This window comes from Pelodiscus sinensis, chromosome 2, assembly GCF_049634645.1.
Source record: "Pelodiscus sinensis isolate JC-2024 chromosome 2, ASM4963464v1, whole genome shotgun sequence".
Lineage (NCBI taxonomy): Eukaryota > Metazoa > Chordata > Testudines > Trionychidae > Pelodiscus > Pelodiscus sinensis.
This window is the reverse complement of record NC_134712.1, coordinates 80,014,084-80,025,579: the sequence shown is the minus strand read 5'-3', so window position 1 is coordinate 80,025,579 and position 11,496 is coordinate 80,014,084. Positions and strand designations below refer to the sequence as shown.

The following is an 11,496-nucleotide window of genomic DNA, read 5'->3' as shown; positions in this document are numbered from 1 at the left end:
TGGTAAAACATACTTGGTTGCTATGTGTTAAAGAGAAAAGAACAGATCAAAACACAGAGAACAATCTCTTTGGGCTGTAGATTAAATAGGGGAGTGGAAGAGGGAAGACACATGGAATTCACACAGAAAAGTTTAACCAAACACCCAAAACAAAGAAAAATACCCCGATTGAGACTAAATATACATTTTCCCCTTATTTTTTCACACTCCACTTCCATGCCCCAAATCCCTTGGAGGTATGGTAGTCCTGATTATTGCATATTGCTCCCTCCAGTCCTTAGAACTCACACAAAAAAAGAGCAGCCAGGTATCTATATACAATTCAAACTTCAACAGTCTTTTCCATTGGCTTCCATGGCTTTTTGCCAACACCCCCAGTAGCTACCTGCATTTAACCCTTTAGTCACCGGGTGCTGGCCAGCACTCCTCCTAGCCATCGCAGCTTCCATTAGTGCAGAATGCAGCTGTTCACCTTCTAAACCAACCTGTAACACTTGTACTTGCTTTCTCTTCACTGCTATTTGCAGGGCCTCACTCTCCACTCGTTTTCAAAGGTGCAAGACAGGAGTAAGTCCATTGCAGTAAGTGGAGTTAGCCCATAGGTTAGTGGTTTGACTGCAATATTGGGGCGCAGGGAACATGTGGGCACTAGCAATGTGATGGTGCTTAACAGATAATGGTTAACCTGTTTCCTGGCAGCAGCCCCCTTCCCTCAGCTTGTAGGGGGCTTGCAGCCAGCCCCATGCAGGGCTGGGAGCAGGAGCCCTCAGTCTGGGATCTGTGCAAGCAAGGCTGGAGCAGTTCCCCAGCTGGGATCCTGTTTAGTTAACCAGGTAAATGTTAGTTTAACCTAATACTTAACTAATTAACTGATTAACCAGGATTTTACATCCCTACCATGCACACACATATATGCAACCTGAAGCCAGTTCCCCTGGTTCACTGGCTTTCTCCTGTCATCTGGAGTGGTAGTTGAGTTTCAGTGCTGGAGGGGATGGGACAGCTTAATGGGGGAGCTCCGACTGCTGCTGTAGCAACCTGAGCAAAGGGAGCTGCAGCCACTGTGACATTCACCACTGAAGTGTTGTGGCTGCTCCCTGAGCTGCTGCAGCCACCTTCCTGCTGGGAAACTGCTGCTGCCAAGAAGATGCCACATGGTGGGCTCCCACTTCTTTCCGTATCTCCTAGTTAGTGCTTTGTGGATTGTGATCATTGCAAAGGTGAACAGAAAGACAATCCAGCATGTAGACTATTGGCATGATGCACTTTCCAGTCTATCAAAGCCCTGAATTCTCATTTATATGAAGAGTGGGCCTGGGCTACTAAAAAACAACAAATCCATGGCACCACATCTCAGAACCTAGATCAACTATCATAACACAGGACTAAAAATTGAAGTGTAGACATTTGGCCTTGGTTCTGAAAGCTAGTGAAGAGAAGGGTCTTACAGCCCAGTCTCCAGCTATATAGGGAAAGTCTACACTGCTATTTCTAACCCTGAATTACAAGCTCCACAAACCCAGGTCACTTGACCAGGGCTATAAGATTTGCAGCCATTGGGGTGGGGGTGGGAAGTTGCAGTGTGCCTGTAATATAAGACCACTTTACACAACACTGGCAGTGTGACAGGGCCTTGAAGAGGGTGTAAATGTAATTTGTGCCCCCTTGCTGAATATATCCACCATGTATTAACTTTCTAGATTGTGTGCTGGACTCCTTTGCATTTACTGTACCAGTAAAAATAAAAAATAGTTCAGAAACAAATGAAGGCAGAAGAAAAAAGGCATTTGTTTTTAACATTATCCTTGTTATAATAGCACTTGCAAAAATTATATTCAGGGTTTCTGTTAGGAGACAGATATATATATTAAGACATGGTATCTACTGATTTCAACTCTTCTTTTTGATTTCTTAGCTTTCTACTAATGACATAAGCTGGTGCATTGTTCAGTAGCCTCATTATTTTCAAGTGTAAGGTGCTTATAGATATAAACAAGTATATTGTAGTGATTGTATTAAGAAGATTGCATTCTGAGAAGGATGTTAATGTGAGCCCATAGAAAAACACCATAATATATTATGTATGACCACTTTGAATTTTAGAAGGAAATCTATGATGCTAATGGGTAACATTAATCTAACATTATAATGTGACTCACTGATACTGAACATTCTAAAAGCCACCTCATTATCAGCTGATGTATCACAAGTTACAGCCTTAGTGAGAAAATATTCCAACCAATTTACAAGCACTGCACTTGTGTTGCATCTACCAGTTACGAGCAACTTTTCTCTCAGGTTTAGATTCCTGGCTTTTTCTTCTTCTCCTTGCAGTCCCCATCACTCATCCTCAGTAATTTCAGCTTCCACGTTCATGACCAACACCTTAACTGTCTGTCTATTCTCCCTCAGTTCCTTATTAACCCTGCAGCCCAGATTAATTTTCCCACTAACCGAAAGGATCATTCATTTGACTTGTCTTCACCAAATACTGCTCTCACTCTGATCTTTGTTGCTGAGCCCCATGTCTTAGCTTTCTCCTCAACCTCACATTTTCCTCAGATTTTTTTCCCCTTGTAATACAAATCTGCTTTAGTCATTAGTGTCATGTTTAAAAAGCTACTCTTGACCCCACCTACCTCTCCAAACTTCACCCCATCTTCCTTGGTTGTTTTATTTCTAAGCTCACTGAATTTGCTGTCTAACCACTGTCTTTAGTTCCCTGGCTCTAGTTCCATCCTGAAAGGATCCTTAACCCCCTTCAGTGTGGCTTCCATCCCTTTTGCTCCACTGAAACCACCCTCACTAAAGTCTCTAATGACTTAATCTTGGCTGAAGCCTAGTACTGATACTGAATTCTCATCCTGCTCAACCTAACAGCCACCTTTGGCACGCTTGACCACACTCTCTCTCTCCCTTGGAATCTTGTCCTCCATTGCCTTCTGGGACTCAATCATCTCCTATTCCTCCTCCTATTCCTCCTTCAATATGTTCTTCGGAAGTTCTTCCTCATCTTCTCTCTGATTTTCTGTGGGAGTTCCACGGTTCCTCTGTCCTTGGTCCCCTTCCCTTCTACCTTTAGCCCTCATTTCTGATTAATCTCATTCATAAAAAATAAATTCAACTGTCATCTTTGTACTGTTGACTCATCATTCTAGCTTTCTACTCTGGACCTGTTTCCTTCTGTCCAACCTAGTATTTCAGTCTGTCTGTCTTGAATTTCTTTATGAGTGTCCAGCTGTCAATTTCAAATCAGCACGGCCAAAATATAGCCCATAATCTTTCCCCCTCAAAGACCATCCATTTTTCTCAATTGCTGTCAACAATAACATCTGACATTCATGCCCATAACCTTCAACACAACTCTCTCTCTACCTCTTACATACAGGGTAGATTCTAATGTCAGTCTTCCTGCCTAATATCTGTAAGACATGGCCTTTCCTGCACACTCACACAACTAAAACTCTTGTCCAGGATCTCATCATCTTGCATCTCAAATACTGCAGCATCCTCTTCTTTGACCTTGTTAAATGCAGTCTTGCCCCACACATACCCATTCAAAATATTGCTGCGGGGATCATTTTCCTGGCTCATTGCTTAAACCATGTCACGTCTCTCTTTGCATCCCTCCCATTTTCCATCATGGCAGCTGAAAACTACTTGTCTTTACTTTTAAAGCCCTTCATAGCCTATCCCCACTCCACCTATGTTGCAGACATAGGCATGGGAAGTAGAGGTGCAGCACCCCCAGATTTGGGGCCCATTGTCTCCACTGCTGGTTCTGCTGCCAGCCTGGTGCCTACGGGTTCCCCTACCAGTCCCATGGCCCCGTGTGACAGCCCCAGGGGATCTGCTGCTACCAGTCCCAGCCACCTGCCCTAAGTCTGGAGCTCCACTCTGTAAAATATTTTTTTTTTCTGTGTTTGCATGGTACCTAGCAGATGGGGTCCTAGCAATGATGGAGACACCTCTACTCTACTGCAATACAAAGAATACAACAATAATAAAAGACGAGGGGTATTAAGGTTTCAAGGGTCATTGCTGCATGTTGCTACATACATTTTACTGCATTTTAAAATGCTCTGTTGGGAATATTTCATAGGCAGCTTAAGGGAGTTTATTTACGTCTCAATCTCAGTAGAAGTTCCTGCGTAATGCTGGCTCTGAATGAATGCTAGTTTCTCAATTTTTATTTGTTTTTCATATAATTTGTTGTACTAGCTCTGACATCCCCCTTGACTGCCCAGTGACATCTTAAGACGTCAACACACTTCCTTCACTCTGCCGCAGGTTCTCGGACACCAGTCCGAGCAGAAAAGAGCACATATTGCCACACTCCAAGAGTCACAATTTGGTCTTTGCTTCCCTCTGCTCCATGGGGGGCAGCAAGCTTTGCCAGCCCTTTTCCTGGTGCAGTTTGCTTCCTCCTCTGCACCAGCTCAGCTCCAATGGCTGCCTCTTTGAGGGAGAGAGAGCCAAGATGCCGCCCCCACCTACCTGTGCAGGAGCTGGAGTAGAAGTTAGATTTCAGCTGCTCTTCTTCCCCACACACAGTCCAGTGATGCACAAGCTCTTGCAAGGGGCTCCTAGTGCCCTTGCTTCCCTGTGCAGACACATACCACTGGACTCAGTACCAAGAGCTTGATAAACAAAAGTACTTTTAAAAAGTAACTTAATCCATTGCTCGTTTGTTGAACCAGGCTTATACAGTTTCACTGAAGGCATGTAGCATTTCCCAAAGCACTCAGAGAGCTCCTCAAAGTCTAAAGTCATACGTTTTTGCAATGTAGTAATCACTCCACAAAGAGGCTTCCATGGTGTTATTGCCCTGTATCCCAATCCTGAGCTGGGCTTTCCAGCAGTCCTCCAAGGGAGCTCAAATCTCAAGATTGTCAATATTCCCTCACCTGTGGGCAGCAAGCACAGCAGCAATCTGGGATTTGCTGCGTGCTCAGGACCTTCCACCAGCATCTACATTTTTTCCAAGAGATGTGACAATAATACATGACATGTTCTACTAGCTAGTTAGCAGGAGCAATCACTCAGGAGCAAATTCAGAGAGGGAGTCAGATTCCTTCACATGAAATGAGGCTGTCTTACATCTACACTTCCTTAGCCCTACTTATACTAACTCTGCTGACATGGAAAGGGATTTACATTGCTGCAGCGCCAAAAGGAAGCTTAAGTCGGGCAAGGTAAAGTAGGCTGATAACACTTCTGAAAGTTGTCTTCAGCAAAAGGCAGACCATTATTCAGACTGACTCTGTTTGTTGGAGTTAATGACCAGTTGGACTAAGGAAGCTTGAAGGCATCAGCCTTTGCTCAGTTACAAACATCCTCCTTTAGGTATCAGCACTGTCCCTAAAAGGGAAAAGATTAAAATGAATGAAACTGGAAGACCTTTGAGAAATAAATTGTACTGACATGGCCTCAGGTTAAGTGTTATATGAAACAGGTGTTTACAATGTTTCAAAGGATTTCCTGCACCAAACCAACACAAATGTAATAGATCAGCAAGGTCAGCAGACAACGTTCTCAGAGCAGGAACTGAGTATATGTCACTGCTGAAAAATTAGGCACTCCCAAGAGCCTTATTCATAGCTAGCTAAAAGTTCAGTCTTATCACTTTTTCATGTACATAGTATTGTTTTGAACAGTAGAGGTAGGAGAAGTAACATTTTTCATGGATCATTTTTGCCAATGTAGATACAGATTTTGTATCTGCACAGGGCTCTAGAAATAGGAATTTCTTGGTCTACCTCTGTGACACAGTAACCCAGGATAAGTTATCGGCAGTATTGATTAGAACCCATGACCTCTGGCTCTAAATGGGGCTTGCGGTCCAATGAAGTTTGAGAACTGCTGGTCTAGAGAAACTGCATATGGGTGAAAGTCTCAGAATGGGGTGGCTACACTGTACTGTGCCCTCTCCACAGTCAGGGTGTCTTCAGAAAAGGTGGTAAGCCTGTCTCCAAAGCTCACTGCTACAGCAGAGTGCTCACCACTCCCATGGGACTCTTCTTATTGCAGTCTGGTTCTTGAGTGCTGGGACCTGATGTCTCTTTCATAGATATTATGCATCTATTTTGTTGGTAAAATATAATAGTTTCATTCATGAAGCCGACATAATACAAGACACTTTTCTTTTTCAAATAATAAGCTGCAATGGTAACACAAGAAAAACAGACAAAGATTGGAGGAGACGGGTGAATACATCAAATTCCCTTGGAGAGTAACAAGCAAGAGAAATTCACAGAGTGTGGAAAAAGCATTAATCTTATACAGCTCAATACAAAGTTATGAATCAACATACTTTTGAAGTGAAGATGCAGACAACATTTCAGAAGGTCATTTCTCTCTGCAATCTTGGCCATCTGATACAGTGTTCTCCTGGGTTTCTCTGGCTGGCATTCACATATGGACTGTCACCAACTTTTCTTCTTAAAGAATATAAACAGATGTTCCTTTGAGATTATGGAGACAGAAATATTAATATGAGTATTCTCCTTTGTTCATTTCAAAATCACTATTTATGCAAACATCCCTGCCGGTTAACTCAGTCACTAGAAAAAAACATGGAAGGCAAGGATGGAACTGATTCCATGTGGCAAAGTCAATTCACTTCCAAAGTCAAACCAATATTTACAGGAAATTATTTGCAATATCTGCCCAACCCCAGTCAAGTGAAAGATCTCTTAGAAGCTAGGTGCCTGGAATTAGGTAAAGCTGTTCATGATCCAAATGAATTAAACATTTGAGAGCAGTGTTTTATACCAACAAATACTAACTACTTGGGGAATGCAGAGATAAGAGCTGTGTAGAATGTGACAACATGTGTTTGCTGTCTTTAGACTTGAGTGGAATTGAAACATCCAGTTCTCTGAGTTAATAAAAAGCCTCTCTGGTATGTAATGAAAGTGCTTGTTTCTGCACTTTACACTGATATAACTCAATCAAGTGCAATAGAGTCCTTTTAATTTACACTCCAGTGAGTAGCGAACAAGTCCCTATTTCTTTCTCTAGCTTCATGTACACAGTGTGCAAGCTTCTTGCTCACATTTCAAAGGACGTGTATTATGAAAATGAACATACAGAGTAGCAATTGTTGTACTACTTATATAAGGATGACAACTTGACCTAGTGGACATTATGGCCAAGTCCACTAGTCAAATTTTGATTTTGCTAAGTCTTGTTGCTCATTCCGCCTCACTGTGCAGCATGATAAATTATAGTAGGGTGTCATTCTTCTCACAGACAGAAGTAATAGACAAGGACTTTCTTTGCATTCCTTCTGCTTGGGAAACAGACACCAGCTAGTGTGGGGTCTAGCTGAAAAAAAAAGTAAAGACAATAACTTGTCTACCAACCCATCAGCTTGTGAATACAACCATCATGACCCAGGAGAAGTAAGTGTATCATGGCATAGGGTGCGTCTAGACAACACCCAAATTGCATTGCTTAGTCCAACTGTAAATCAAAAGAGCTTATTTTGAAATTTGGCACTGTCTACATGGCACCAAATTTCAAAATAAGGCACTTTTCTGACAAATCCCTTAATCCTTGTGGAACAAGGGTTACAGGGACTCTGGAATAGCGCACCCACTATTTCAGGAAATAGTGAGCACTTTTAAAGATGCAATGTGGCTATTTTGAGATATTTCTAGTATCCTGAAATAGCAACGCAGTCTAGACATATCCTAGGGTATGTCTAAACTACATGGCTCCGTCGATGGAGCCATGTAGATTTGTTGTTTTGGCAAAGGCAAATGGAGCCGCGATTTAAATGATCGCGGCTTCATTTACATTTACATGGCTGCCGCGCTGAGGAATAACGGGGCTGCCGACAAAGGGCTTTGATGTCGGCAGGGGAGCGTCCAGACTAGCGCGCTGAGTGGGCAAACAGCTGATCAGCTGTTTGTCGGCTCAGCGCGGCAGCCATGTAAATGTAAATGAAGCCGCGATCATTTAAATCGCGGCTTCATTTGCCTTTGCCTACGTGTCTAATCTACATGCCTCTGACGACAGAGTGTTGGCTGCCAGAAGCAAGGTTCATGTATATTTGCTGTCCTGAGGTAGGTTTTTCTCTGGTTTTGCATGAAAAATTTTGAAAGATCTCCTGAGGTGACAAAAAACCAAATATCAAACCCTAAAAATCTTTTATGAAATTGAATCTTGTGTCCAGGAATAAATTTCACTCACTCTTGCAATATAATTTAACAGTCTTGTGTATCCTCACATCCTGGTCAGACTCATTGCTACTTTATGCTTTTGACACTGCTAGTCATTGTGCTGTATGCCTCTCTTCACTCAACTAGCCATGACAGTTGCAATCCCCTGAGGCTTTTGAGTTCACAGTCCTCAAGATAAAAATACTATGAAGCTGGTGTCTGGATTTTTCAGTAAGATCCTTGATTCTGGAATTCATTTCCCTTGCCAACATGCCATAGCCTAAGGGTGTTCTAATCTTGTGGGGGACAGACATCCCCTCACAGATCCCCCTTTTTGTTCTGTGTTTGTACAGTACCTAGCACAATGGGGACCCAGTCCATGACTGGGGCTCCTTGGTGCTATCCCAACACAAGTTATACATGGATACAAAATATTCTGTTTTCTCTCAATGTAGTCTCTGTAGCACTGTAGTAGCACTGTCTGTGGAGTGGTGATACTAAGGGCATGTCTTCACTACAGGCTGGATCAATGGGCAGCGATTGATCAGGCAGGGGTCAATTTATCACATCTAGTATTAAGGCAATAAATAAACTGCCGAGCACTCTCCCATCAACTCTGATACTCCACCAGAACGAGAAGAGTAGCTTGAGTCAACAGGAGAGCATCAGCTGTCACCTTACCATGGTGAAGACACCGCAGTAAGCAGAGCTAAGTATGTCGACTTTATCTACATTATTCACATAACTAAAGGAGTGTGCCTTCGGTTGATGGCCTGCAGTAGTGGAGAAAAGGCCTAAGCAACACTTCCACATTAGGGAATGGAACATACTTGTCCATTCCTGTTTTGATTTATTCACCCAATGGGTAAATACAGCCTTACCATACCCACTACTGACTTTGTTTCTGTTCTTGGCCAGTGCAAAGAAACATTTATTTGGGGCAGGGAGTGTATTGGATTCAGTAGGGTCCTGGTTTGTTGTGCATATGAAAGGAGAGTCATTCACACCTTGCCTGTGTCCTTCTGTGACCTCACAGGTCTGCTGGTCTAAAACTATATTGTAACCTACATGATCCAAGCACTTTGTACTTCATTGCCATTTAAACTAAGGCCCCTTTATACAGCTCTGGATCTGTAAACAGTTTTATCTAAGCATACATTACATTTACCCTCAATTTAAGGCCCCTCTATTTTGCAGACTGATATATAAGAGTCTTAATGCAAATGAGACTTAGGCCCAAGTTAGATTTTGTTTTGCTATATTGGAACTCTGATCATCAAGAGCTATACCTAGAACTCACCATTCCAATTTTTTACATGTGTTTGTGTATCTTCTCTGTTGTAGCACGCTCTTTCCTTCCACCACCATAAGCCTATAACCTGCAATAATGCACATCAAACAATACATCAAACATCATTTCAAAGGAAAAGTTACAGAAGAACAAGTTCAGTGAATAAATTAATTGGCAATCTTGCCATAGTGAAAAGACCTGTTCTCACAGGTCCTGTGGGTTATTTAAATGTTTCTTTTATTTCTTAAATAAGAAAATCTGAGTGAGATTAAAACACTTTCGAACATTTGCAGCTCCTGTTGCTCTTCATCCACCTTGCAACCCACCTCAACCTCATGTCAATTCATTTTCAATAACATTGGAGTACATATCTCACAAGAGATTGTGCATCTATTTTTATTAGCTGTATTTGTGTTCCTTTTGAACTCTGTGGCAGGCTACCACATAACATGAAGATTTGTCATTTCTTTTCTTTCTGTATATTTCTCGTAAGCAGAAATGAGACACTGAAAACTTCTTCTGAAGAATGCCCCAATGTGAAGTGTAACTGCTGAGCAGAGAGATACAGACCCATGAGGAGGCACCAATAGTTGAGACCTGGTTGCCTATGTCCCTCTTCCACTGGAACAACTGTTGTGAAAAAGATTGAAGAACTGCTGTGGAGAAGGCAAGAACTTACAACACAGATCTGATGCCAGCTGTAATTCTCCATGGAGAATTCTTATACTGTATGCCACAGCCAAAATCTGGGGGGGAAAGGAAGAGAACAGGACTACCTAAAAAGGAATCTGCTCCCTCTTTCCATGTCCTCATCCTGAAGAGAGAAAAAAAATTCAGTGTTAATGGAAGTTTTGTCAGTGAATTGACATGGTCTATTATTACATGATATAATCATCTAAATATTATATTAATTTGTTTTATTTTATTTTTCAGCTCATTAAGGGCAGCTGTTTCTTAGTGCTGATTGAAACATCCTATGCTATTTTCTAGATTAAAGTGTCAGTACCAAACTGTTTCATTACAACACAAATTGCAGAGGCTTTGATCTGGAAAATAAGATAAGATGTGTCAGTACAGTACTAAGTAGCAACTGCCCTTGAATTTAAGATCAAAATAAATGAATAGACTATTTTGATTATTGCATTAAGTCACAATAGATCATGTCCTACTATGCACTGTTATGGATACTTTATGAAATAACATAAAATAATGTAAAATATAACAAAAGCAATGTAACATGACAATAAAATACATTTAGCAAAGAAAATGTTGTTTTGAACCAATATTTTGAAATTGGCCCCCACAAAATTTGGTATTTCAGCTTCACAGGAAAATTCTAACCAGAATCTCCCTGCTTAGCTTCTGGTTTTATTTAGAATTTAAAATGGAACGCAACCCAGACTTCTCCCCCATGCTTGGTTGCTCCTTGGTTCCTTCCTGGGCATCATTCAGCCTGTATTCTGTCAACCCAAGAAGCCACATACAATCCCTTTAGATCCCCGGTAGAAGTACTAAGCAGCTGCTGCTATTGCAGCAGTGAATCAGCAGGAATCCTTCAGGAGCTCCCTAAAGGGTTCAACCACTTTTTAGAAGGGTGTCAGCTGAGGAACATTGCCACTCAGCCCCTTCCAAAAGGTAGTACGTTTGCCACAATATGCCTGGTTTCTGGCCTCTGGAAACTAGTAACACTGCCAGGAAAATCCCCATTATCACTTCCTTCTCTTCCATTGAGTGAATTGTGAGAAGACCAAATTGGGTAAAACAATTAAAATTTGCTAAGGAGCTCATCAAAGACCTTGCTGCAGCTGGTACTATAATACCCATTGTATTCTGTACCAAACAACCTGCCATTTGTTTGAATTGAATTTGATAGTGACTCAGTGTGATCAAATAAGGGTAAGTGAAAGTAGTAGTTTTGTGACTCACCGGGTGGAGCAAATCTTGAGGGGCTTGATAGGCTCCATGCCCTACCCCAAAGGGGGCTGTGTGTACCCTCCCCACAACAGGAATTAAAAACAATATTTAGCCAGTTTTATC

At 41.9% G+C, this 11,496-nt stretch overlaps 1 long non-coding RNA gene across 4 annotated transcripts; it reads right to left on the bottom strand.

Annotated features, from left to right (window-relative positions):
* Positions 1 to 1,843: 1,843 nt before the first annotated feature.
* Positions 1,844 to 11,112, bottom strand: LOC142826738 (uncharacterized). 4 transcript variants are annotated; one of them, XR_012900958.1, is made up of 5 exons: positions 10,856 to 11,112; positions 10,139 to 10,273; positions 9,469 to 9,547; positions 6,314 to 6,464; positions 1,844 to 5,361 (listed from the first exon to the last, which is right to left on the bottom strand). It is a non-coding gene; the product is annotated as an uncharacterized LOC142826738 (long non-coding RNA). The 4 variants fall into 4 exon arrangements; XR_012900955.1 differs by lacking the exon at positions 1,844 to 5,361 and having other exon boundaries at positions 5,632 to 6,464; XR_012900957.1 differs by lacking the exon at positions 1,844 to 5,361 and having other exon boundaries at positions 5,632 to 6,464; positions 10,944 to 11,112.
* Between the last annotated feature and the right edge of the window lie 384 nt (positions 11,113 to 11,496).